The 27,879-nt window shown below is 42.3% G+C and overlaps 1 protein-coding gene and 1 pseudogene across 19 annotated transcripts in view; one reads left to right on the forward strand and one right to left on the reverse strand.

Moving 5' to 3' along the window:
- The first annotated feature begins 842 nt into the window (after positions 1-842).
- The window catches only part of TRERF1 (transcriptional regulating factor 1), a 230,156-nt gene continuing 203,119 nt past the window's right edge, over positions 843-27,879 (forward strand). For 4 of the 19 annotated variants that reach the window (XM_089918717.1, XM_089918715.1, XM_089918712.1 and 1 more), the window contains exons 1-2: positions 26,699-26,836; positions 27,688-27,773. The gene's annotated coding sequence lies outside the window, so the exon portion shown is untranslated. The other 15 variants (XM_089918731.1, XM_089918732.1, XM_022581911.2 and 12 more) reach the window with 12 other exon arrangements.
- Positions 9,584-25,592, reverse strand: LOC115801732 (small ribosomal subunit protein uS3 pseudogene; annotated as a pseudogene).

The raw sequence follows: 27,879 nt of genomic DNA on the forward strand, positions 1-27,879 counted from the left end.
GCTTCCCTGGTGGCGCAGTGGTTGAGGGTCTGCCTGCCGATGCGGGGGACACGGGTTCGTGCCCCAGTCCGGGAGGATCCCACATGCCGTGGAGCGGCTGGGCCTCTGAGCCTGCGCGTCCAGAGCCTGTGCTCTGCAATGGGAGAGGCCTCAACAGTGAGAAGCCCGCGTACCGCAAAAAAAAAACAAAAAACACTAAAGGTGTTAGGATGTTATTTATAGTTATAAAGGTATAGAGCAACTAAAAGGGGAGGTAGAGGAGGTGTTGGAAAATGAGCTGAGTTTTTCATCTATCATTGGACAGGTTAAATAGATAATGTCAAACATTGATAAACCAAGAAATGGCAGTAGAAGCTTATTTAGGAATATGGAAATATAGCAGAGTGCCTTTTCTTTCCAATAACAAAAATAAGCCTAATTCAGTTTGACTTGGATTGTCAGGGAATGTATTGGCTCTCATCACTGAACTTCCAGAGGTAGGGCAGGTTTAAGATTGATCCAATCCAGTATATCTAGCTCTGTTTCCCTGCATTTCTCTTGACCCTGAACTTATTTGTGACTTGGCCTCTCCTCAGGTTGGTATTAAGATAGCTGGCGTTCTAGGTCTTTCCACATATCCAAGTCCTGGAAAAACTGGTCTCTAGTTCCCCAGAAGGAAAATGAAATTTCCTCTTTCTCTCTCATTTAAGGGTCTTCTTCCATTTTTTATATTCTGACTGAAAATGAACCTATTTACATGGTGATTGATGGTGGGAGCAACCATTCTTCATAGAAAGGACTTGGCCACTTCCATGGTAGAGGGTGAGCTGCTTGGAGCAGGCCAGGAGAATGGCCATGGACTTGCTTAGACTTAGGGAGTAATTATAAGTTGTTCTTGAGCAGTACACCTGCCTATTATTCTCAACCTCCAGTAGGTGTTATTTTTTTTTTAACCATTTATTTATTTATTGGCTGTGTCATGTGGCTTGCAGGATCTTAGTTCACCAACCAGGAATCGAACCTGTGCCCCCTGCAATGGAAGCGCAATGGTCCTAGCCACTGGACCGCCAGGGAATTCCCTCCAGGAGGTGTTATTAATGTTACATCTTAGTCTCAACGTTGCTGGGAGAAGTTAGGAAAGAGCTGGTGCCAGGCTTGGAACAAAGAATTCCAACTAAAAGTGGAATCCCTAACCCCTAGATGGAGATGGTTAGCAATATCAGTCAGCAGAAGGAGCTGGGTCCAGGAGAAAGGTGAGCCATGACGTGTGGACTAAGGAGAAGCTTCTCAAACACATTGGGGGATACGTGTGGTTATTTATAGCAAGGAGTTTGCTAGGGGCTTGAATAATAATTATGGGTATAATTATTGGGGTATAAAGAGGATGAATGACCAAATTTTATATATGGGTTTCAAATAGATTGGATTTCAACCCAATTTTTCATCAATCCTTTTCCCTTTTGGAAGAATATTTGGAAAAAAATATTCCCTTATTTTACAGAAAGTCGCTCTCCTCTGTAAATGAATTTCCTGGACAGAATCCATTACCTGGCCAGTGGAAGGCTCCTTAGGTAAGACATGAATACCTCCTTGTTCACTTAGCTATTGATTTGATTTTTTAAAAAAACCTCTACCATTTGTGTGCAGGTGTGCCTGTTCATGTTCAATCAAAAATTGTAGCAAGACAGAGATGGGACCTGTGAAATTCTCCTTCCACAATGCCTACCATTTCACTATGTGTAATTGGGCTTCTAATAAAAGATTCCATGTACTGGTGTTCTTCTAGGGGAGCTTTCTAGGGCAGTTGTGAGGCTGGAGATGTAGATATTCTGGTCAAATATGAATATAATATTCACTTTTAAATTCTGGAGAAGACTCTCTGGGATAGCAATGTATTTCCTGATTCCTAGAGACTATGAATGGAATGGACTGAAACTTGTTTTTGATAGTTTACCTGTTCATCTATCTGAAGGAAGAATGCAAAATCAGATACACTTTCAAGGTCCTTTTCTAGTTCTGGCTTTTTACATATTTAAAATTCAAGAGCACAAAAAAATTTTAAGCTTCCCATTTCATTTTGCCCCCAAGGTACATAAGTTTGATGAGAGCATGGACATGGTAAATGGAAAGAAAAATCATAAACTTGGGTTTAAACTCGTTTTTCCTTAAAATGACAAAGCTATGATTTGTCACGTATTCTATATAGCTTTGGAAGAGAATTCTTCCTCCATTTACTCCTAACAATTATTATATTCAGGAGAAAGACACAGGGAAGAGTGTTTCTAAATAAAATTTTATTCAAGGTTGGCAGCCATTGATGTTCAAGGAAATAATAATAGGGCAATAATCATTTGTTCCTGCAAAATGCTTTTCCATGGAAGGATCTTGAAGAACATTTAGAAACGGTGACCTCATTAATCCCAGCCACATTTACGTGAAAGAACAGGCACACGCGTGACAATGTTTCAGACAGCCAAAGGGCTGCAAAGGAAAGTTAAGTGATTTGTCAAAGGTCAACTTACAGATCCCTAGGAAGAGTTTGATGATGATTATTTATTTTTTTTGCCCTGCCCCCCCCCCCCGGACGATTATTTTAATCACTGACAGTGGCTTAATATGTTTCTCTTCCAAGAATATGGGAAGATCGTCTTAAGTCTTTGGAATAAGCGTCGTCTTTAAAATATAATTTGTTTTACTTTCTCGGATTATGAAAGTAGTACATGATCATTGTGGAAAATTTGGAAGACATAAGACAGTAGAAAGATGGGAAAAAGTCATCATCATCCCACACTCTCAAAAACAGTATCTTTTCTTTCTTGTAATAGCTGGAATGGCTTTGACTTCTTGACCAGGCTCTGACCGATACATTGGATAGCATGGTTCAAAACTTCTATAGCACTACTTCCTGCTAAGTGACTGGGGTCCATATCATAGATCACATATGCTGGTTCAAGTAGGTCATTATCAGAAGGTCAAGTACATGAAAGAAGGCAGGGCTACAGAGAACTGTACAGGTATATAAATGCCTTGTTTCTCCTTTGCTTGAAATGGAGCAAAATTAGTCAGATGAAATTAAACCCATGAAAGACATCTTTTACGTGGGCTCCTCTGTGCCATAGGGTAAACTTTCCTCCTTCTCTCTGTTATCTAATAATGGCCTCCTCCCTTTTTTTCCTGCTATCTCTTCCATTTCTTAAGTGACTTCATCTGTAAGCATAAAAAACTTCTTATGCAGTACCAACTTTAACAATACCAGATTTTGAAACTGGAGCATAAGACAAATGGGCATGATTTTAAAGAGACAAATTGTAATATTAATGACAATGAAAACTGTTATGAGTCAGAAGGAAAATATTTTCAAGTTTTAGCAGATAGCTGTTCAGAATTTATCATGTACTGTGTCAGGCACTGCTGGTGATACAATGTTTTTTTTTTTTTAAGATGTATTTATTATTTATTTATTTATTTATGGCTGTGTCGGGCCTTAGCTGCAGCACGCGGGAACATATATTGGGAAGGGCCAAGCAATGAGTTGCTGAAATTTGGTGGAGGAATAACAGGTGTGAAGGCAGTTTGCTTCTTGGAAGAACTGGGATTTGAACTCCCCTTTGAGGATAAGAAGGATTCAATAGGCACAAAAGCCTGGGGAGGTCATCCCAGCAGGAGGCACTGACCTGAGCAGAAGCCTAGAAGCTGGACAATGCAGAACAGCCTCCGGGTAGGAGCAACAGAGACCAAATGTTAAGCTGCAATGTAATGGAGTCTTTGGCCGAAAGGCAAGGAATAGGACTGATTTTTTAAAAATTACCCAAGGCAAAAGTTCCAAGACCACTTGGCCAGGATAAAATGTGACTACTGAATTTGCTTCCCTGTTACTGGAATTGACACTCCTGTGTTCTATACACAACTCATGCCAGCAGAAATGGTCGCATTATTTACTCTAATGAGTTCTCCTAATTTTTGGATTGTCCAAAATAACGCAAACAGTGTAACCAGTGAATATATGACAACAGTAATCAAAATAAATACATGGGACGCCCGAGACCACAGCCCAAGGCTATTATTCATTAAATGGGGGAAGAAAAAATCCTACAAATGCAGGGTTCTGGGTCCCTCTCCTAAATATTAATTGTTTATTTCATGATTCTCCTCCACTTTAAACAGACCTTAAACCACCCCTTCTTAATATGCTCCCCTAAAGGATTATAAACTAGAAAGGAGGTTGGTTTAAACAAAGTAATCAGAAAGTAAGCAATCTTCTTCTCTTTCTCTCTGGCTGGAAGCTTGTTATGTCTGTTAAGGAACTTTTCTCTTCAGCGCACAGACCTCAAGGTCAAACAGAGGTCTCTCTTCTGCTTTTTGAGGTATGGGTGCTTTCATGTTATTTGCTCATTTTTATTGCTGAGAATAACCATCCATTTGCCCACATAACCAGGGCCTCCCCAACACAAAGACTTGAGAGTGGCCTCTGGCGGGGGAGGGGTGGGTTAATCCCATTCAACACAAAGCAAACAAGTTCAAATCTCATTAAATGTTGGACTTTGAAGCAAGAATACAAATATTTCCAATTTAGAAAAGGAAGATAGAAATGTGACAGAAGTATTCTAATCATTTAGTAGAATAAGTCGTACCAACATGATCCTAAAACTGTCAACTTGGTGGAAAAAACAATAAAACTCCATTAATAATACAACAGCACTGCTTACTTTTTCACATGAGGAAAATTCTATTATAACAAACAGCCTGAGGCTTTTAAATTGCTTTTGTTCTAGATCAGTGGAATATTGTTATAAAGAATATATTGCTAGCAATGATGGTTTGGATCTGAAGATGAAAACTAGCCGATTTTTTAGTGTGAACCAGCAGAGATGGTGGTGGTTGCACATGGGGCCGTGTGTGAATAACCTCCTTTGTGCAAAATTTTAAAAGGTAGACCCTTCATTTGGGCACACATCTTGGTGAGCAGAATGCAGGGTGGAATTCAACTCCATTTGTCCCCTCAGCCAGGGCACAGCTATACAACCTTCTGCAGAGGCCCTGGTGGCATGAGATTGTTCTTTTAAGACCTATTTATAAGTTGATCCTCTGAAATTATTTTCCTTGAGTCTACCCCAGGACAGGCCTCATCTATGCCTCCTTTTTAGTTATAAGGTCCTCTATGATAGAATTTCCCATTTAAAGATTTGGACCAATGTTTTTTTCCCCTGGTTTTGGAAGCACTTTAGGTTCATCCTATAAGGGTCTTGTAGGTCTCTCAGTTACCAACTGTGGCATCTTGGGGTAAGTTAGGGTTTTTTTTTTACTCTCTTAACCTAGCTTTCCTTAACAAGGAACTATTAGTTCACTGGTTCCCAATAAACATTTTGTAATGTCCTTTTTCTATACCAAAATGAAATTCATAGGTAATATGATCATTCTACACACAAAATTTTTAAATAATTATAATGTCCACATATAAAGGGGAAAGAAAAGAAGAGCTGTTTATCATAAAACTATATAAAATGCATAGGCCTAACTATAATAGAAAACGTAATGAAGTTGTCAATGCTGAGCAAAAGAAAGTTAGAATCTTCTCTCAATTTAAATAGTAGTTTACATTACTGGAAAAATGCATGTAAACCCACAATACACTTTGTGATTATGTGGAAAAGAGTTAGGTGCTAGTCTTGATCATTAGAACAGGGTTTCCACCCATATAAATGGGCTTTTGAAAGCTGTGCGGAGCATTCATGGAAATTGTTTGGTGGGTAGTACTGTCTCATACATGGAAGGAGGTATAGCACCCCTGGTCCCAATCTCCTAATGCCAGTAACGCCTGATCATTGTGATAATCAAAAATCCCCCCAAATTTCCACAACATACCTTAGTAGGGATGTATTTCTCTCATTGACAACCACTGGCTTAACTAGTCTTGAATCCAAGAAGCCTGAAAAACTCAGGACCAGAAAAGGCCTTCCTCAGTGAAGATTTTACTACCACTTCCACTTTCCTTCAGCCTCTCCCAGGGATTCCAGCTCTTAGGGGAAGGGAACACAGCTGATGTGACAATTGGCCAGGACCAGCCCTGAAAGGACCTTGAGGAAGGCAAATGATACCTCTACCTTCTCCCCACTCCATCTGCTCCCATCCCTACAGAGGTTTTCCCACTTATTCTTCCCTCTCAGGCTTTCTCCCTATCAAAAATCACTTTCAGAAGTAGAGATATGTTAGCGATTTATACTTCCGTGTGAATATGTGTTAATTGTACATCTCTTAAATCCAAATGGTTTATGAGCATACAAAAAGGTGCTCAGCCTCACCAGAAATTAAGGTAGTGAGAAATTTATAATACAAATGAGATACTATTGATATTTCATACTCATCAGGTTGGCAGAAGTCTAAAACTCCAACAATACCACATGTTGGAAAAGAGTGGAGAAATTGGTACAGCCACTTTGGGGAGCAATTTGATTTTATCTATTAAGATTGGAAATGCTCTTAATCCTACATCACAGGAAATCGACTCAAGTCTATACCTTAGAGGAAAACTCTTTGTTTGTACCTGAAGATATATATGTTTGTGGCAGCATTACTTTTAGTAGTGAAAAACTGAATCAGCTGGAAATATTTAAATGCCATTAATGGAAGATCAGATTCATATATCACTGTGTATTCATACAAGGGAATATTATACAGCAATTACAATGATGAATCACAGCTTTGTGTCTGCACAATGATAAATCTCAACAACAATGAAGAAAAGCTAATTGCAGGGTATGTAGAGTGTGACACCGTTTAAATAGTTTAAAAACCTGCAAAACAGTGCCATATACTGTTTATAGATACATGAATATGCAGTAAAAGCATAAAGCATGTATAAGAATGATTAATTATTCATGATCTTGGTTATTTCTGAAGAAGGAGAAAGAATGAGATTGGGAAGAGGACACACAGAAAGCTCTCAGTTGTATCCGCAATGATTTTGTTCTCCAAAAAAATATCTAAAGGAAATGTGGCCAACTGTTAAGATTTAATTTGCTATAGATAGTGCTGGATATACTAGGTACTCATTATATCTTTTACATATTTCGATGAGAAATAATACCATAATGAAAATAATTTTTAAAAGTGATGCATCTTTAATGGATATTTGTATTCTTGATTTAGCAGATTTTTCACGACCTTCTAGGCACCAGGTGCTGAGACAGAGAACTCAACAATGAACAAGATAGCTCCCAGTCTTAGATGGTGGTTCTTAAACTTTATTGTGCATCAGGATCACCTGAAAAGCTTGTTAAAACACAGACTGCTGGGCCCAACCCCCAGAGTTTCTGATTCAGTTAAGTCTAGGATCAGGCTTGAGAATTTGCATTTCTGACAAGTTCCCAGGTGATGCTGATGTTGCTGGTTCAGGGACCACATGTCTCCTGAAGTTGTTTTAACACTATTGTGGAAGGACTTTATTCCTGCTACAAGGATTCCAAGAACTGGTGGGAGAAGTATATTTTCTGGACAGCATGCTCTGCCAAGTCTCTAAAGCACATTTATGCTGCCCGCCCTGGGCCACTAACAGCACATCATCTTCCTGGCGTCTCAAGAAATGTCACTGCATCCTCTTACCCCTTCTAACTTGTGGTTGTGTATCTTTCAATTTATTCCATTAAAACTTTAGGTCCTGTATACATCCTATTTGTTGTACACCCTATACAAAATGTCAACAGCAGTTATTCTCTGATATTGGAATTATGGTTAATTTTTAAACCTTTTTGCTTGTCTGCATCATCTAACATTTCCATAATGAACATTTTCATTATGAACAAGAGTTAATTATATAATAAGGATATTAAAGTAAAATAAATATATATCAAATTGTGTTAGGCTCTGTGATGCGGGCACAGGTGCTAAGAAGTAGTACGGATATGGACTTGCCTTTAAGAGGTGTATGATCTCATTCATACATACATTGGAAAAACATTTAGCAATAAGACAAGCTATTCAGGAAAGTGTTCACCGAGAACTAAATGTACAGTTGGCAAGTACTCTGGAAGGAAAAAATGACTAGGCTGAGTGGCCCTAGAAGGAGCATTTGGGCCCAGCCTTGGATGATAAACCTGCCAGAGACTAAGCAGAGGGCGAGGCAGGATGCAAGGGTCTCTGCAAATCCCCAGTATACGTATAGGTGCTCAGTGAACACTGAAGAATTGAACACTTATTGAATTCATATAGAAACTTCACTCAGGCACCAGTACATTCAGCATAACAGTGGCTCATACCCAAGACACATAAATTGAAACCAAAATTAATTTCATTGTGGGTTTATGACAAGTCAAGAATGGGAAAAAATGTCATCTTCTTTTACGTGATTTCTTCATTGATGATTACGTCTCAAAAGTGCATCTGTGGGTTTGCAAAGAAAGACCCATCTGGACTGGACACCTCTTAGGTGTGTTCTCCTCCCCTTTTGCCCTTAATTAAGATGGGGGAGTTCTTACTGGTCTTGTAGATCCTCTGTGCAAAACCTTACTGGTCTTCTAGTTCCTCTGTTCAAAACCATACTCACCCTAAAGGAGCATCTCTTCACCTCTTTATGTTTGGATTGATTATATGTTTCTCTGTGTTAAAAAAGCCTGGAGGCATCTACTTCTGGACAAGATGAAACAACAGGGTCCAAATTTATCCTTTTGCCTTAAACAACTAGAAAAGCAGATTAAAATATATGAAAAAATGGGGGCGGAGGTATAAGCAGGGGCTGGACGGAAGAATTACAAAGGTGCATGAGGAAACTTTTGAGACTGATGACTATATTCATTACCTTGATTATGGTGATTCTTTCGCAGGGGTCTACATATTTCAAAACTTAGACTGTATACTTCAAATATGAGCAGTTTTTGTGTGTCACTTATATCTCGATCAAACTTTTTAAAAGTACTGGAGAGAGAGAAAAAAAAAAAGCCTGGGAGCCACAGGTACCATCAAAAACAATACTCCCGTGCCATTAGTTGGATAGTTTCCCTTTCTTTTAGCAGATTTTAAAAATTACGGTTAAGCAGAGGTGAATATACAGAGAACAATGATCCTATGCTATTTAATTGAATCATTTCCCTTCTTTTTCTCAGATCTATTATTCACGTTAAGCAACGGGGTCGCTAATGAACTTAAAGCTTCTGGACCCTCGCTTACAAGTTCTTTCCAAAGTTTTATAGCTGATTTTCTGTTTGTAATTGTGTTTTCTTTTTTAAAAAAAGAGGCCCCAGACTTCCCTGGTGGCGCAGTGGTTAAGAATCCGCCTGCCAATGCAGGGGACACGGGTTTGATTCTGGTCAGGGAAGATCCCACATGCTGCGGAGCAACTAAGCCCGTGTGGTGTGCCTCAACTACTGAAGCCCGTGCACCTAGAACCTGTGCTCTGCAACAAGAGAAGCCACTGCAGTGAGAAGCCCGCGCAACACAACGAAGAGTAGCCCCCGCTCGCTGCAACTAGAGAAAGCCTGCGAACAGCAACGAAGACACAGTGCAGCCAAAAATATAAATAAATTAAAAAAAAACAAAAAGAGGCCCCAGATTGTATAAGATTCAGGCTCCATGAAACCTGGATGCAACCCTACTTTTTTTTTTTTTTGCGGTATGCGGGCCTCTCACTGCTGTGGCCTCTCCCGTTGCGAAGCACAGGCTCTGGACGCGCAGGCTCAGTGGCCATGGCTCACGGGCCCAGCCGCTCCGCGGTATGTGGGATCTTCCCGGACCGGGGCACGAACTCGTGTTCCCTGCATCGGCAGGCAGACCCTCAACCACTGCGCCACCAGGGAAGCCCCAACCCTACTTTTTTAAAAAAAGATTTTATGAAAGGTCTTTATAGAGCAACATCAGACTCCAAATCCAGCTGCCAAGGAGACAGTGTTATGCAGTGGGTACTTGCTGGCATGGCAGGCGTCTATGGCTTCCCTCCCTTCTGTTTGGGGATGGGGAAGGTGACAGTGAGCAGTGTCTCATCTATGGGGTTCCACCATGCTCAGTGGTCAGGCAGGGGCTTCTTAAGGGCCCATCTTTCCACTTGGGTCCCAAGGCAGCATGATCTTCACTTTGATGCCCAGCACTCCCTGTCTGAGCAGCACATGGCAGCCAGTGGTGTCTGTGTAGAAGCTAACAAGGTCCTCACTGTGGGTCATCAGGCCATCCACAACTTCATGGATTTAACCCTCTGTCCTTGGAGTTGCCCAGGCATTACGACCTAGCAACCTTTGTCCCCACTCTCCATGATGACCTTCAGCACACCACAGCAAGCCCTCCTAGAAGTGTGTACCGCAGATCCCGCCTGGGTGATGTGCACAGAGCTCTCGTATATTCCTTTTCCTCCTAAAGCTCTACACTGCCCTCAGGGAAGCCAAATCTCTTCTGAAGCACAGCAGTCAATTCCTGGATCCGCCAGCCCTTCTCACCAAGAACACTGTGCGTCCTGGAGGCCAAGATAATGATTTCCGTCCTGGTTGGTGTAAATCAGACTTCAACTCCAGAGTCGTCATCTTTGGCCAGCGCCCGAGTGAGACACTTGTTCAGTTCAACCTTGAGGACGCCATCAGCGACATCTTGGAAATTGACACTGCCATCTTGCCACCTGGCAGCACCTTAAGGAATGGCCCAGTGCTGCTGTTAAATGACCTAAGGAGTGTGATGTGAGCAAATGGTTCCCACTGCTATTGCAGACAGAACACAAACACCCAAAGAACTTTAGGACTATGGTGGCCTAGAGCACCATTCTCTCCTTGGATAAGCCTTTGTGTGGACTTGGTAACAGCAGCTGAGGGGCTGTGAATAATACTTCAGACTTCCTCACTTTCTTTTTCATCAATTGCTCTATCTGGAGGGACCCAAGTGTGAAGGAGAAAAATGACCCAATAAATACAATTCGGCTTCAGCAGCTTCAGAATGCCCATTCCCTGTCTCCTCCATTGGCTCCAGAATTGAACAAGCAAGGTAGGAGAGGAGAGCTTTGCCTCAGGTGCTCTTTGTGACTCAACATTGGGGAATTTCAGTTCCAACACCTCCAGAGAAGGTGTCTTGAAATGATCATGGAAATAGGATCTTTTACTACATGTGGGCCACATTTCACACTGTTCCTGAGTAGAATATCCTTGCTCTGCCTCTCTGTCAACCAGATCCCACTAGCTCCTCAGTACAAGCTCAGTGCCTCCCTCCTGGAATTGCCTTCCCAGGTCTATCCAGTGCAGAGTGAAATCTTCCTTCCCTAAACCGAGCACTTAAGATATGACAATTCTTGAAGCTGTTAGGAGTTTAGACCCAAACTCCTATAACCATGTGATCTTGGGTAAGTGATAATTTTTCTGAGCAGAGAGTCCCCAATAATAATTCATTTTCCACACTAATATGTGTTAATTTTATTTATTTATTATTATTATATTTTAATGTGTTAATTTTATAGTTAAAATGTTTTATGATGGCAATAACAATTCATACTAATGTCACGGAGCCGGCATGAAGCTTAACTAAGATAATATATGTAAATATCTTTTGTAAACTATAAAATGCTGTACAAACATAAGGTACCGGCAGAGGTGATATTCCAAATATTTAATGACCGGTAGGCACTGGCCTTGACCAATCAGAATAGTTTCAATCACAGCACTGGAGCTAAGTCCAGTAAACTCCTTGTGGTGTCAGACATTAACTCTCTAGTAGCTAAATTAAAGGAAGGTTTGGGGTTTCCTGGAGGAGAAGCTAAAGTAAAGGGGGTCTAGTGGAAAGAGACTCAGGGGGCTAGGGGCTATATTCTTTCTCAGATTCTCTTCCCTTATAGGTTACTACAAGATATTGAGTATAGTTCCCTGTGCTATAGAGTAAGTCCTTGTTGGTTATCTATTTTATCCATAGTAATGTGTATATGTTACTCCCAACCTCCTAATTTATCCCTCCCCTCACTTTCCATAAGTTTTTTTTCTATGTCTGTGAATCTCTTTCTGTTTTGTAAATAGGTTCATTTCTATCATTTTTATTTTTTAGATTCCACATATAAGTGATATCATATGATATATGTCGTTGTCTGGCTTACTTAGTACGATACTCTCTAGGTCATCCATGTTGCTACAAATGGCATTATTTCATTCTTTTTTATGGCTGAGTAATATTCCATTGTATATATGTACCACATCTTCTTTATCCATTCATCTATTGACAGACATCTAGGTTGCTTCCATGTCTTGGCTATTGTAAATAGTGCTGCAATGAACATTGGGATACATGTATCTTAGAAAATATTTTTGCCTGGACAAAAATGAAGCAGGACACATAAAAATTTGTGGGGTGAATTAAAGCAGTTCTTAAAGCAAAATTTATAGCATTATAAAATAGCTTACCTTAGAGAAGAAGAAAGGTCTCAAATCAACAACTAAGCGTCCATCTTAAGAAACCAAGGAAAGCAAAACAAACCAAATGCAAGCAGAAAGAAGGAAATAATAAAGAGCAGAAAAAATGACCTTGAACTGAAAAACAATAAAGACAATCAATAAAATCAAAAGCTGATTCTCTGAAAACATCAATGAGATCAATAAACTTTAGCCATACTAAAAATTTAAAAAAATAGAAGAGACACAAATTACCAATGTCATTAAAGACCCCACAGATATTAAAAGGTAGTGCTCTGAACATCTCTATGCACATAAATTCAATAACTTAGATGAAATGGACCAATTCCTTAAAAGCCACAAGCTTCCAAAACTCACACAAAGAAGAAATAGGCAACATATATATTAAAGAAATGGAATCCATAGGTAAAAACCTTAAAAAAAAAAAAAAAAACAACCCTCCAGGCCCAAACGGTTTCACTGGTAAATTCTACCAAACTTTTTTTTTTTCTGGTATGCGGGCCTCTCACTGCTGTGGCCTCTCCGTTGCGGAGCACAGGCTCCGGACGCGCAGGCTCAGCGGCCATGGCTCACGGACCCAGCCGCTCCGCGGCATGTGGGATCTTCCCGGACTGGGGCACGAACCCATGTCCCCTGCATTGGCAGGCGGACTCTCAACCACTGCGCCACCAGGAAAGTGCTACCAAACTTTTAAAGAACAAATAGCACCAATTTTACACAATCTCTTCCAGAGAATAGAAGGGAAGAGAACACTTCCCAACTCATTTTGTGAGGCTAGAATTGCCTTGATTCCAAAAAACTAGACAAAGACAGTACAAGGAGAGAAAACTATAGACCACTGTCCCTCATGAACAGTACACAAAAATCTTCAAAAAAAAAATACTAGGAAATCAAATCCAGCAATATATAAATAGAATACTACTCCGTGACCAAGTGGGGTTTATCCTAGAAATGCATGACTGGCTCCAAATTCAAAAATCAATCAATGTAGTTCACCATATTAAAAAACTGAAAAGGAAAAATGACATGAGCATATCAAACAATGCAGAAAAAGCATTTGAAAACATCCAGCATCGATTCATGATAAAAACTCTCAGCAATATAGAAATAGAAGGAAATGTCCTTAATTTGATAAAGCCCATCTACAAAATATCTACAGTTAATGTAATGTTTAATGGTGAAACACTGAATGCTTTCTCCTAAGGTCAGGAACAAAGAAAGCAAAGACGTCCTCTATCAACACTCCTATTCAGTATAGTACAGGAAGTCCTAGTCAGTGCAGTAAGGCAGAGAAAGAAAGTAAAGGCATACAGATTAGAAAGAAAGAATACTGTTCCTATCTGCAGGTGACATGATTTTCTACATAGAAAATCCCAAGGAATTTACCGAAAAAGTCTTAAATTAATAAATGAGTTTAGCACAACTGCGAGAGATAAGGCTAGCTCACAAAGAAGATTATATTTCTACATGCTTAAACAATTTGGAAATCAAAATTAAAATATATATTTCATTTAAAATGTTTAAAAGAGAAATCCTTAGGTATAAATTGAACAAAACTTGTGCAAGATCTGTATGCTGACAACTATAAACACCGAGGAGAGAAATCAAAGGACATAAATAAATGGAGAGACATACTGGATTCATGGGTTGGAAGATCCAATTTAGTTGAACGTGTCAATTTTCTCTGAAGAAATCTATAGATTTAATACAATTCCAATCAAAAGTCCGATAAGATTTCTGCAGATATAGACAAGCTGATTCTAAAATTTATTTGGAAAGTTGAAGGGACCAGAGTAGCCATAACAATTTTGAAAAAGAAGGATAAAGTGGGAGAAATCAGTCTACCTGATTTTAAAACTTACTGTAAAGGAACAATAATTAAGACACTGTGGTACTGGTGGAGGGATAGAGACATAGACCAATGGATCAGAATATATCAAGCAATGGAGTCACAAAATGTCAGTTGTTAACAAAAGTAAAAAAGCAATTAAATGGAAAAAGGATAGCCTTTTCAATATGTGATGTTGGAATAACTGAACATCCATATGCAAAAGTATGCCACAAAAAGCTAAAGACAAAAAAAGCTTGACCTCAGTCTCACATTTTATACAAAAATTAACTCAAAAATAGATCATAGATGTAAAATGTAAAACTATACAACTTTTAGAAGAAGAAATAGTAGAAATGTTTATGACTTGGGATCAGGGAGTTTTCTTAGGCTTGATATTAAAAGCACAACTCATAAAAGAAAAAAAATTGACAAATCGGACTTTATGAAAATGAAAACCTTTTGATTTGTGAAAGACACTGAGAGAAAGAAAAGCTATAGCCTGGGGAAAAATATTTTCAAGTCACATATCAACAAAGGACTTGTATCTAGAAAAACTCTTAAAACTCAATAGTAGGAAAACAAACAACCCAATAAAAAATGAGGAGAACATCTTGTTATAGTTTAATTGTTATAATCCTTAAAACAAAGGTACCTATCCTGATACAAAACAAAGACCAATGCCTTTTGTTTGTTTGTTTTCAATGCCATTTTAAAATATAGTGCTTTCTGGATAATTTACATTACTGTAGATGGGAACAAAGTAATCGAGGTTTAAAATTAATTCTGTTTAATATTATAGGAAAAGTATAAACTAAGCATTTTATTCACTTCAGTTTGATTTAAGTGATCAGCTCTTCTAGAAAGCTTTCATTGACCCTTAAGAATATGAATTCCGTATTCCCCCACTGTACTTTGCCAGGTTCCTGTGCATATCTTTATCACAGCACCTTTCTTACTTTACAATAGTAACCTGTCTCCTAAGGTTAAACCTCCTAAGGTTTCACTTTATTCTTAAGCCCTAGCATAGTAACTGGAAGGTAGTAACCACTCAGCGTGTTTGTTGAACAATTAAAGACTTGTAAAGAATAAATAAAAATTATTGATGAAATAATAAAATAGCAACAACACTAACAAAATCTGAAAATATTAGGATACTTTTAGAATGGTCCCTGACACAGAGTAAGTATGCAATAAATGCTCATTTATTCAACAAATATTATTGTAGTTTTCCTACAATGTATGAAGCACTGTTATAGTTGATAGGTAAATTACATGCATTTTCAGTTATAGCCCTTAGAGCAAAAACAACACAGACTAAAACCCCCGCCCTCATGGAATTTACATTTTAATAGGAGAGACAAACAATAAGTAAAATAAATAGGTGAAATATGTAGTTTGCTAGATGGAAAAAATAAAGGCGAGGGGCAAAAGACTTAAACGTCTATGTACATTCACCAAAGAGAAAATAGCACGTGAAAGGATGGTCAATACAATCAGCTATTAGGAAAATGCAAATTAAAATCACGATGAGATACTACTACATAGCTATGAGGATGAAAATAAAATCAATAGCAACAAAAGCCTGACAGCATCTACTGATGGCGAGGTTGTGAAGCAACTGGAACTCTCATTTGTTGCTTGGAATATAAAATGGTACTCAGGTAAACAATTTGCCTGTTTCTTATAAAGTTAAACACATACTAACCATATGATATGGTATGATCCCCCTCCTAAGTATTTACCTTAGAGAAATGAATTTTATGTTCGCTCTAAAACCTGCACATGAATGTTTATATCTGCTTTATTCTAATCATCACCTAACAGTGGGGACCACCCCAAGATCCTTCAATGGGTGAACAGATAAACTGAGTACATTCATACTCTTTAGCATTAAGATACTATTTAGAGGGGCTTCACTGGTGGCGCAGTGGTTGAGAGTCTGCCTGCCGATGCAGGGGACACGGGTTCGTGCCCCGGTCCGGGAAGATCCCACATGCCGCGGAGCGGCTGGGCCCGTGAGTCATGGCTGCTGAGCCTGCGCGTCCGGAGCCTGTGCTCCGCAATGGGAGAGGCCACAACAGTGAGAGGCCCGCATACCGCAAAAAAAAAAAAAAAAAAAAAAGATACTATTTAGCAATAAATATTACTGCTAGTAGAGTATGGAATGAAATACTATCATTACATGTAGCAACATGAATGAGTCTCAAAGACATTATGTGGAGTCAAAGAAGCCAGTCTCAAAAGACTGTATATTTTATGATTCCATTTCTATGACATTTAGGAAGAAGGCCAAGTGAAGGAGCAATGGAGAACAGACCAGTGATTTCCAGGGGTTACAATGGGGGGAGAGCGGAACTCTAAAGGGATTTTTTAGGGTGAAGGTGATAGAACCATCTACATCTTGATTGTGAGGATGTTTACATATAGGACTGTACACACACACGTCAATTTTACTTACTATATGTTGATTTAAGAAAAGAAAGCCTACTGCGTGCAGCAATGAGGACCCAACGCAGCCAAGAATGAATGAATAAAATAAATAAATTTATGTAAAGAAAAGAAAAGAAAGCCTATATCTAGGTAGGACCTCTGAATCCATCTGAAAGAGACAGTTTGTCAAAATTCTGTGTTCCTCAACTCAATTCCAAGGGAGAAAACAAATACTATTAAGTCAAATAAATAAATTAAAAAAAACAACAAGAATAAACAAACCAAAACCACACCTTCTATATGCAGGCTCAGTAACTCAAAGTCAGAGTTGATTTACTAGGTAATTATCCTACACAACCATACAATCATGCTTCAGGTTATTACAGCAACAGGCTGAACTGAAAAAACTAGGTAAGTGTGCTTTCTGATGTGAAATTGTTACCATTCACAGGTTTACTGTGTTGTTTTTCTTCTTTGACTTAATTTCATTTTCTATTTCAGGCTGGATTTATTGATAAGCGCTCTGATAAGCTATTTTTGTAAAAAAAAAAAGTGTGTGTGTGTAAGAGTTCACAGTGGTTTACGAGTGATCTGTATTTTCTTTTTGACTCTTAGTGTTGTTTTAAAAATTTCTCCAATGAGCATGTATTACTTTATAAACCAATAACCTAAATAAATTATAAGAACTCAAGTCAATTGCTAACTAGAGTATCTCCCACATAGAAAAATCTTTGGAATGTGTTTTATTTTATAGGCAAGAATGGACTTAGTTCCTCTAGGTATGATATCTAGTGGTTGTAAAATGGGTGCTTCTAGAAGGATTTCAGAGTTCCCTTAAAAAGGCTGTGTAAACAATTTGGCAGCTCCTCAAAAAGTTAAACATAGAATTACTATATGACCCAGCAATTCCACTCCTATGTGTATACCAAAAGAACTGAAAATAGGTGTTCAAATAAGTACCTGTACACTCATGTTCATAGCAGCATTATTTATAATTGTCAAAAGCTGGAAGCAACCCATATGCCCATCAACTGATGAACTGATTTAAAAAATGTTGTATATCCACACAAGGGGATATTATCCAGCCATAAAAAAGAATGAAGTACTGACACATGCTACAGCATGAATGAACCTTGAAAACATTATGCTAAGTGAAAGCAGCCAGACAGAAAAGGTCATGTATTTTATGATTCTATTTATATGAAATATTCAGAATAGGTAAACCTAAAAACAGAAGGCAGATAAGTGGTTGTGAGGTGCTCGGGGGAGGGAAGAACGGGGAATGACTGCTTAATGGGTATGGTGCTTCCCTTTGGGGTGATAAAAATGTTTTGGAACTAGATAGACGTGATGATTATACAACATTGTGAATTGTGAATTACACAATTCAGTGCATACTGAATTATGCACTTTAAAATGATTAATTTTGTGTTCTGTGACTTTTACCTCAACTTTTTAAAAAAGATGAAATGTGTCCCTGCGATCTTATTCACATTTGCAGCAAAAATCTTTATTTTTCAAGGAAATTATAAAGGATAAATATAGTTTAGCCCGTATCTACATAGTTAAGAACTCTGAGTGGCATGTGAATTAATAAGTGATACGTACTTTTTGGAAGGTGATCTGAATAGTCTTAAAATGTTCAGAGGAATTGAGTAGTCAGAAAAGAAAGTTACAAAGCAGCATAATGAACTCCCTTTGTACAAGCTTTTCAATGCTCCTCATGTGTGAAAGGTATCTACAGATAATTATACCAAAATCCTTGGTTGGAATACATTCTATTTAGCTGCTGTTGCCCTAGTGGTCCTTGCAATTCTTGGGATGCTGTGCCTGTCAAAGGTACTTTTTTGTTGTGATGTTGGCCTAAGGGTGAAGGGGAGTGGGGTGTTACCTACAAAATTTGACTTTGGGGCCTGGAATGTTTCTAAAAATTTTGAAATCCCAGGCTTCTCTCTTCACTTAATGATGGCTCTTTCAAACATCTAATTTTCTTGAAAATTCTTGGATCATCTTGTTTTTCCTTTGAAAGTATGTAAAACCTTGTACATGATGCATACCAAATGATTACCCTTTAATAATCAATACAGAGTCCTTTACTGAAATTCATTGTTTGAATTTTCCATTTTCATGTTATTTACTCTTAACCATGATCCTGAAAATTTCAGGTAAAAGTCCTGAGCTGGCTATTCTCTGCCCTTTCCAGATTCACTTTTACCTTTTTCCACTGTACCCTATGCCCTGGCAGGCTGCCCTCCACTGATTTCATCAACAGGCTCCCAGAGCCCCTGGCTTCCTGTAGGGTTCAGCCAATGGGAGGCACATATAGGAGGTCAGAGGGCAGGGGCAGAGAGAAGCTGGGGTAGCTATTCACCTGCCTGTGCTCTCTGCAGGCTGTGGGTTGACTATGGCTGTGTTCTGTGTTGTGTTCTTACAGAAGGCCGTCACTTGTGTTGTGTGACCCTCTCCTACAGCTACAGTCACAGCCATAACTTCAGAGACAGCGTTTCCTCCATTCCAGATATTTCTCTTTCTTGCCCTTTCTGACTTATGGGTGGTAAAGGTTCCACACTGTTTTTAGTTCTTTGGTCCTATACCATCCCTTGCTGGTTTCCCTTAGCCCTGCACAAAGGACTAACTACATAGTTTGTGGGGTCCAGTGCAAAATGAAAATGCAGAACTTCTTGTTCAAAAACCACAATGGATTTCAAGATGGCGACCGCAAGGCATTAAGCAGTGCAGGACTTTCTAAGTGCAGGGTCCTGTGTGACCACACAAGCTGCACATTCACGAAGCCTGCCCTGACTGCACACTATTGTAAACAGTACTTACCATAAATGCTCCTCAGTTACCTGTTGAGTGTGCCACCCATTTCCTGCCAGGATCTTTTCTAATACAAGGTCTTAATGGTTCTCCTTCCCATTTAAAAAAAAAATGTGACTCCATTAGAGGTTCTGGAAAAGTAGCTGTTATCTATACTTAGATTTAAACACTCTGCAATTTAAAACTTTTTAATAGATTTGCATCTGCAGTAGGAAATTCACTTATTCTCTCTCTTCCTCACCCTTACATGGAACAAAGCCACTCATTTGGGAACCAGCGGGGGCCACCGCAGCCCTTGAGCACTACCCACCATGCGCTGGTACCGTAGTTGAAATGTGTGACTCCCAAGCATGCCTTCTGGGCAGGTGCAGGAAGTTTTAGCAGTGATTTCAACCATTGAGTTGCTTTTTGATTTTTGTACTGGATACAGAATCTACTATCCTAGTTTGCTTGTTTGTTTTCCCTCTCTTCCAAATAAGACTTAAACCGAGAGCTTTCTCATAGCCTTTCTCTCTCTGGCTAGAAACTTGCCTGAGATAGTGATCTCTTAGTATTACTAAACAAACACCAGTTAGGCCTCCTGTCTTGAGTAAGGCCTGCTCTCTCAACACCGTCCTTAACAGACTTGGGGGTTGAGGTGACAGTCAACAAATTATGCTATCTTATTGGTTTCAAAATGGGAGTCCCATAAGCTCTTCTGTGCCAGGACTTTTTGCTTTCATTGCTTTGGTTGTTACAAATTCAGGGATGGCAAAGAAACATGAGTTTGAGAAATACTCTACAACTATAGTGTTTCACTGCTTGCACTTGCCACAGACTTATTGGTGCTTGACCACTGAGCTTTCTTCAACAACTGCATTAGTGACATCCATCACTCATTTCTAAAGCACCCACTGACTTTTTCTACCCTCACAGTCCCTTGATTTGGTCACGTTGCCTCTCAGAGGCTTGGATAGAGCAGGCAGCAAAGTTGGGATTTTCTTTCCATGCCTTTTCTCCCCCATTTCTCCATGCCTCCAGTTTTCCCTGTTTTTAAGAAGCGCTCCTGAAGAGTCACCTTTAATGTAAAGTACTATACGGAAGGGTTCACTTCTTTGAAGAGTTACCAAATATACTGTCTCATCTTTTCTCTGAAATGCAAATTTTCTCTCAAGGAGGACAAACTTGCATTTCAAAAGGGGGTCATATGAAAAAAATAATTCCAGCTGTTTAAATCAATTATTCCTAGAACAGTACACAGAATGTTCACTGGGCCTGAAACATTTCATTTGGTTGTGAATTGGCTACAGTTCCATTTCCATTCCGTTTTTTGTTTTTGTTTTTTTTTTTTTTTTGCCGTACGCGGGCCTCTCCCTGCTATGGCCTCTCCCGTTGCGGAGCACAGGCTCCAGACGTGCAGGCCCAGCGGCCATGGCTCACGGGCCCAGCTGCTCCGCGGCATGTGGGATCTTCCCGGACCGGGGCACGAACCCGTGTCCCCTTCATCGGCAGGCAGACTCTCAACCACTGCGCCACCAGGGAAGCCCTCCATTCAGTTTTGATCTGTTCTTGAGTTAGGCAAATAACCAGTGTGGTCTCAGAAATGATCCTTCTCTTGTGAAAGCAACAGCATTGCTTAGACTTCTAGTCCGGATGGCTGGAAGGGGCCTGAGAGGTCTTATAGCCAAGCTACAAAGGAAGAAACTCAGACCAGTTCTGGACTGGGTGACAGAACTGGTAAGCATAGAGTTGAGAATTTTGCCCAGTGCATCAGATTCTTAATCCATGCAATTTTGAAGTAGCTCTGTGGAGACACATTCTCAGGGAAAATTGGCTCCCAATTTTAATTTGCCTCTTCCTCCGTCACCCAGTCCTGCCATTTTCCTTCCTGTACATTGTCCTCTGAGTGGTGTCCTTAACAATGATATGTCCACCTTGCTCTCTGCAGTGTTCATTTCTGCCCCCTCCCTGATTTACCTGCCAGACATAAGTGTTGCTCTGAATGTCTCACAGTAACAAAATTGCCATTTTTGCATCTCTACTATAAGCCAGTACTGTATTTCAACAATTTAAAAAATTTCATAGTAAATATTTATCACAAATTAGATCACAGGCAAGTTTTATGTGCGTACAAATACATATATCCATGTGTAACTGTCTAAAAATGTGTATACAGACATACATTTATCTATGCAGGTATGTTTGTTATCACTTAAATGTATAAAATAGTTTGTTTTCATTAATTAACAGTACTGAAAAAGTGTAAACTAAGAAATAAAAAATGAAGACTAATTACAATAAAAACAAACTACTTAAAAAATTTCATAGTTACTGATAACATTTCATAGTAATTGAATAAGCCTTATCATTTTAAATTTCAGTGCTTTAAAATAGAATTACTTTACTTTTAAATTTATTTCAGACTTATTTGAATCATTTTAAAGATTCAGCAGAAGTAGAGTGAACAGTATAACAGATATCTCCACCAATTATCCATACTTTGCTAATCTTGTTTTATTTATCTTTTTTTTGGGGGGAGGGGGCTGGATTATTTGAAAATAAATCCTAAACATACTTTCACCCCAGACTCCCCATTATGCATTCTAATAGATAAGAACTCAAGAAGAAATTTAACCACAATACCATTATCACATGTAACAAAATTAATAATTTCTTTTATTTTTTAATTTAAAAAATTAATTAATTTTATTTTTGGCTGGATTGGGTCTTCGTTGCTGCACACGGGCTTTCTCTAGTTGCGGCAAGCGGGGGCTACTCTTTTGTTGCGGTGCGCAGGCCTTTCATTACGCAACAAGACTTCTCTTGTTGTGGAGCACAGGCTCTAGGTGTGCGGGCTTCAGTAGTTGTGGCAGTCAGGCTCAGTAGTTGTGCCTCGCGGGCTGTAGAGCGCAGGCTCAGTAGTTGTGGTGCATGGGCTTAGTTGCTCCGCAGCATGTGGGATCTTCCCAGACCAGGGTTCTAACCTGTGTCCCCTGCATTGACAGGCAGATTCTTAACCACCTCGCCACCAGGGAAGTCCCATTTCTTAACATCTATATCAAGTCCACATTTTATTTCCCTGATTATCTCAAAGTCTTTTAAACAATTGGTTTATTCACATCAGAGCCACACAGGATCTAAACATTGCATTTGGTTTACTACACCTTTTAAAAACCATTATTTACACACATTTGACTTTCACTTCATTTGACCAATGAAGAATGTATGGTCCCAGTACACAGGTGGGTGAACTGGGGCTCAGAGAGGTTAAGAAACCTCCCCAAGTTCTCATTGTTGGTAGGGGCCAGACCCAGGACTTGAATTAAGGCCTGCCTAAGTCCAAAGACTCCATTCTTCTCCTTCCCCTTCAGGCTACCAGAATTTTCCCTGTGTTGCAGAGAGGCAAGAGGCCTAGTGGTTAAGAGAGAGGGTTTGGGCTCAGGTTGGCCTGGGTGCAAATTGCAGCAAGTTACATAATCTCTCTGATCCTGCACTTCTGTCTGCGTCTGTAAAATAAGGTTAATGATGATGGTTTGGGGCTGATTAAATAGGAGAAAGCATGTCTAGTACTTAGCACAGTGACTGGCACATAGAAAGCACTCAGTAAACCTTAGCTATTATTCCTAGCATAAAGGAGGAGAAAGAATCACAAAATGGTTGTTTGCTTTTGTCAGTAGCTCAGGAATTGTGGCTCATCATTGTTACTACAACTTGTGTAGGATTGAGGCTGAAGGGGTGGGGAGGTTGGGAGTAGGGTGTTGATTCTGCCTGGATTGGAGAAGGAAGCCCTGGACATAAAAATTTAAGTAGGCATCCAAGGAATTCTCCCGAGACCTCAGCTGGAAAACAGTTGAACATGTCTTCTGACCTTCCATAGAGGGAAAACCGGTGGGGAGCAGACATGGTGGGAGGGAGACTTCTCAATGTTTATTTGAATTTGGAACCATGTAAATGCATTAAACCAATTCCAATAAAATGAATTGCATTAAAAAGAAAACCCCTCTTTTACCATGGGGTAAGTGCTGAGAATGGGAAAACTAGGATTTAATGACAATAATAATAGTGATAATAATAATCCCCTTACAATTTTTGCAGCCCTAGGAGGGCTTCGGTCATAAGTCAGGTTTTGCACCAGGATGAGACTATTTCAGCTTGACTCTGATTTCAAAGGTCTAAGGTAACATTTTAACTTTAGCTATCCTCCCTCTGACACTCATTCTAAGAGTCCAGAACCAGTGCTCCCAGATTTGGAGTTGTCTTCAAGCATATGCATTGTCAAGGGCTGAATCTATTGGCTAACTAAGGTCTTTGTATGTACTGTCTGTACATTTATGGGTGCTTTCCCAGTTTATTAGGCCCTAAGTTGTTTTTGATGCTAAGTAAAGACTCTGGGGTTCTGATTTTCTAGAGTCCTTGGGAAGGGAGGGGTCACATAATCCCACTCACAAATAATCAAGAACTTGCCTCTGTTCTAAGGCCTTTACATACACGAACTCATTAAAACCTCACAATAACAGTACACTGCAGGTACCATTATTCTGATTTTACAGGCAAAGAAACTGAACCAAGTGAGGTGAAGTAACTTGTCTAAGGTCAGAGCCTGCACGACTAACCACTAGGCTTACTACCCCTCTGTTGGCAGTGGGCCAAGCATGTAGGCGTCCTTTGAAGGTGATGCAGGCGTCCTTGGCTGTGCAGCAGCAATGCTTCGGGTCCCAAATCCTTCCTTCTAGTTTAGGACCAAGAAAGACCAGGGTGTCAATTTCCTCATTGACCCTGGTCAAGTCACTTACTCCCTTCAAGCCTCAGGTTTCTTATCTGCCCCAGGGAGGAGTTTTAGATGAAAAGACCTCTCCTTGCGTTACGAGTGTGGGTGTGTGCTGGGGGTGGGAGGTGTAGGGGCTGAGGTTTCTGGGCGGTACTGCGCTGCTTTTCCTAGGTCTCTTGAGGAAACAGGGTGTTTGGAGGTTTTGTCCTAGTCAACTCCCTCCCAGGAGGTCGGGCCCCCAGTCAGTGATGGCGCGCAAGCTTGGCTATGCCTCCTCCGCTTGGAAAAGGGCCGCCACTGCGGCCAGCTCCGGGCAAAGTCCGGCTGCCCGGAGGTCGAGGGTGGGTCTTTTTTCCCTAAGGGAGTTAGAGCTGAGATTGTATACTTAGGAAGGCTTCTTGGAGGTAGTGACAGTTGAGTCAAGTCCTGAAGGTCTAGCAGGAGTAAGAAGAGGTGGAGGGGGAAGGGTTACCCCAGGCCCAAACAACAGAACAAAGCACAACCCGGCTTACAGTATGGGAGGAGGAGCTGTGAGAGTGGAGAGGTCTGTAGGGGCGAAATCGCGCGGGGGCTTCAAAGCTTTATTCTAAGAGCAATTGGGAGGGGTTTGAAGGAGGGTAGTCCGGAGTTTTAGAAAGACTCTTCTAGCCACTTGGGAAGAATGGGTCGGAGAGGGGCAGAAGGCTATCGTAGAAAGCAATCGGGTTGGAAAATGACCGAGGACTGAGGAAAGTGGCGCTGGGGGGCGGAGCCGAGCATCTGAGTCTTTCTCAAACCCCACGACACTGTGCGCTGTCCCTCGACTTTCTTTGCTTATGTGGAAGGGCCCCATAAAGGGCAGGGCACCGGCCAAAAGCTCAAAGAGCCAAACAGCGCAAAGCCCCCCCTTCTTTCGGGGGCTCTCTGGTCCAGGTGCCCCAGAGTGCGTAGGGTATTGCGGGAGAACTTAACACTGCTTAAAATGGAGAAGCGTTACCCCTCAAAATACACAAAAACCTCGGCCGCTTTTGGCAGCAGCCTCCTCCGTCCATGACCTCATGCTTTAAGCTCCCATATAGCCTTTCCCCCGCCCTGTCCACACCCGGTGCCCGAGTGGGGGTGGGGTGAGGGGACAGTGGCGAAAGTCTGGGTAGAGGGAGCACCTTATTTATACTGCGCGAAGATTTGGGGTAAGGGGCACAACGATTTTCCCATACCGAAAAAAACATGGTTTAACTTTCTCCTGAGCAAAAAACGCTCGCTGTCTTGTGGGACCTCCCTAAGATAGATGCCCCGTACCCGGCCCGAGGTAGTCTGTTTAAGCCCAACCATCTTTGGTTTACGTTTCCTTGGCCCAGAGAAGCCGCCTGGAAGTGCTGGCGTCCCGGGCTGGACCGAAGGGCGGCCGCGCCTTCGAGGGACCAGGGGGCTGTTGGGCTCTCGCTCCCATGGCGCCGCCGAGGTTTGAACCCTTGGCTTGCCTTTCAGCCCGCGCCCTGCCCCCTGCTCGCAGCTGCTCTCGGTTTAGGTGCAGCGGTTTCCCCCGCAGAGGAGGAGGAGGAGACTGCGCGAGGAGCGACTCCCTGCTCGGGTTTCCGCACCAATGCCGAGCGGCCCCAGGCAGCCCCCGGCGGCCGGCCCTCCTCCCCGGCACCACGTTCCACAGTCATGGCGCACGAGGAGGGGCGGGCGCGCGCCGCGGCGGCACCCGCGCCCCTTCCCCTCCCCTCCGCCGCCCGGTTCCGGCCCCTCTCCTAGGCAACCTCCCTCCCCCGCCTTCAGCGCCGCGGAGATGGAGACCCCTCCCCAGAGGGATGCAGTTCCAGCGCCGTTTGCAGCACCCCCTCCCCGCCCCCATCGGGGCGGAGGGATGGAGCCGCGCGCTTCGCGAACCTCCAAGCCCCTTCCCGGGAGCCTCAGCCTCTCTCCCAGCCCCGCAGAAGCCGGGATGCAGCGGGGGGTAGGCGCAGACCGTTTCCCCGAAGCCCACCTAGACCTTGGCATCTTTGCAACCCCTTAAAAAATAAACATAAAACCCAAACCCCAGTCGTTAGATTGCAAAGCGCGTTACAATAACCGGGACGGCTACGCAGGAAACAATCCTGCACTGGTCCGGGTCTCAGGCGGCAGCTTCCCGGCCACGCCACCTTCTCCCGGGCCTCGATTTTCCGGCCTTGCCAGAGAGTCTGCCACACCCCGGGGCTGACAGGTCCCGCGCGGGGCCGCAACTTGGTCCGCGCCCCCTGCCCCATCCATGTCCAGAGTCTCGCCAGCCTACAAAAGGTGCAACCTCACGTACAGGCAGACCACACAGATAAGGTCGGCAGCGCACGCCAGGGAGGCTGCGAACAATGCGCAGGGCGGCCCGCGCCGGCCAAAGCGCGGCGCCCCGGGGGACAGGGGGCGCGGGCGGGGGCCGCGGCGGAGGACCCGCCGGCCGCGGCGCTGGACACCTTACTTCCTGCTTCCCCGCCCGCGGCCAGACCCAGCTCTGCGGAGGGATATCTCTCCCCTCCTCTGTCCCTCTCTCTCCCTTCCCCCGCCTCCCCTCCTTTTTGCTTCTCCCCCCCCAACCCGCCTTTCTCCTTTTGCAAGAAAATAATTTGACAGTCGATTTGCTGACAGGGGAGGAATTTGCATCCTGGATTAAAAAAAAAAAAAAGGCCGAGAGGAGCTTGGGAACGGTTGCTAGGGGTGGGTAATGGGTGAAAAAAGGGGGCGCCGGGAAGCGGATAAGGAGGGTTAAGGGAGGGGGCGAGGGTGGGGAGCAATGCAAAAGGTAAGGCCAGGTTACAGCGGCTCGGCCCCGAGTGGGCTGCGGCCGGGGGAGGGGCGAGAGATACATATGTATTTCTGTATCCCTTAGCACACCCCCTTCCCTCTAAGCGATGGCTGAGAGGCGGTGCATGCAGATGGGGAGTAAGTTTCCTGAAGGGGAGGGTGGATGCACGCGCGCGGCCCCGCGCTGCAAATTTCCACCGGGGAGGGAGAGTGGCTGGATGCAGAGAGTTTGGAGTTGCTTGCGGCGGAGGGCAGGAAGGGGAGCAGGGCCGGGAAAGGGGGCTGGCGGGCGCTATATCTGGGAGTAAGTTTCCAGGATCGGGAGAGCCTGCACGCTTTCTCGCTAGTAAGTTTCTGGCCGGGGAGGGCGCGTGGGGAGGAGGAGGGGGGGGTGCATGTATATAGAAGGGGGGAGGGGGGAGCAGATTTCCTGCGGGGAGGCTGAATGCATATGGAGAGTAGATTTCCTGAAGGGAGGGTGGAGGCGTAGACGGACCGAGTAAGTTTCTTGCTGGGGTGGTGGCGGAGGTGGTGGGTTGGTGCTCTGGAAACCCGGAGCTTCCTACCCTGGGTGGGGGAGCACGCTGTTTTGCGGGGAGGGCGTGAAGGGCCAGGTTCCCTGCTGGGGAGAGGGGCTTGCATCTGGGGAGTATGTTTCCTGGCGGAGCGATATTTGTTTACAGGCTGAGGGCAGTACTGTATAAGTGAGTAGCGCTTCGAGAAGGCGGCTCTGACAGAAATTAATATTGAAATTACTCCATCAGCTCTGCTCGCCCCCCCATCTCACCCCCCAAGCGAAGACTGGCCTTCTTGTCGGATTGCCCATGCACTTGTTGCAGAAACAGCCAAGGTAGGCAAGAAGCTTATTAAGTTTCATTTTAAAAAAATTAGTTGGGGGATGCTCCGTGAGAAGACGGGGGAGGGGAAGAGAAAAGTAGGGGGACAGATTAGGAGAA

The sequence above is a fragment of the Delphinapterus leucas genome, chromosome 10 (assembly GCF_059928025.1).
Source record: "Delphinapterus leucas isolate spDelLeu-1000000601 "Yukka" chromosome 10, BTC_Dleu_Yukka2, whole genome shotgun sequence".
Lineage (NCBI taxonomy): Eukaryota > Metazoa > Chordata > Mammalia > Artiodactyla > Monodontidae > Delphinapterus > Delphinapterus leucas.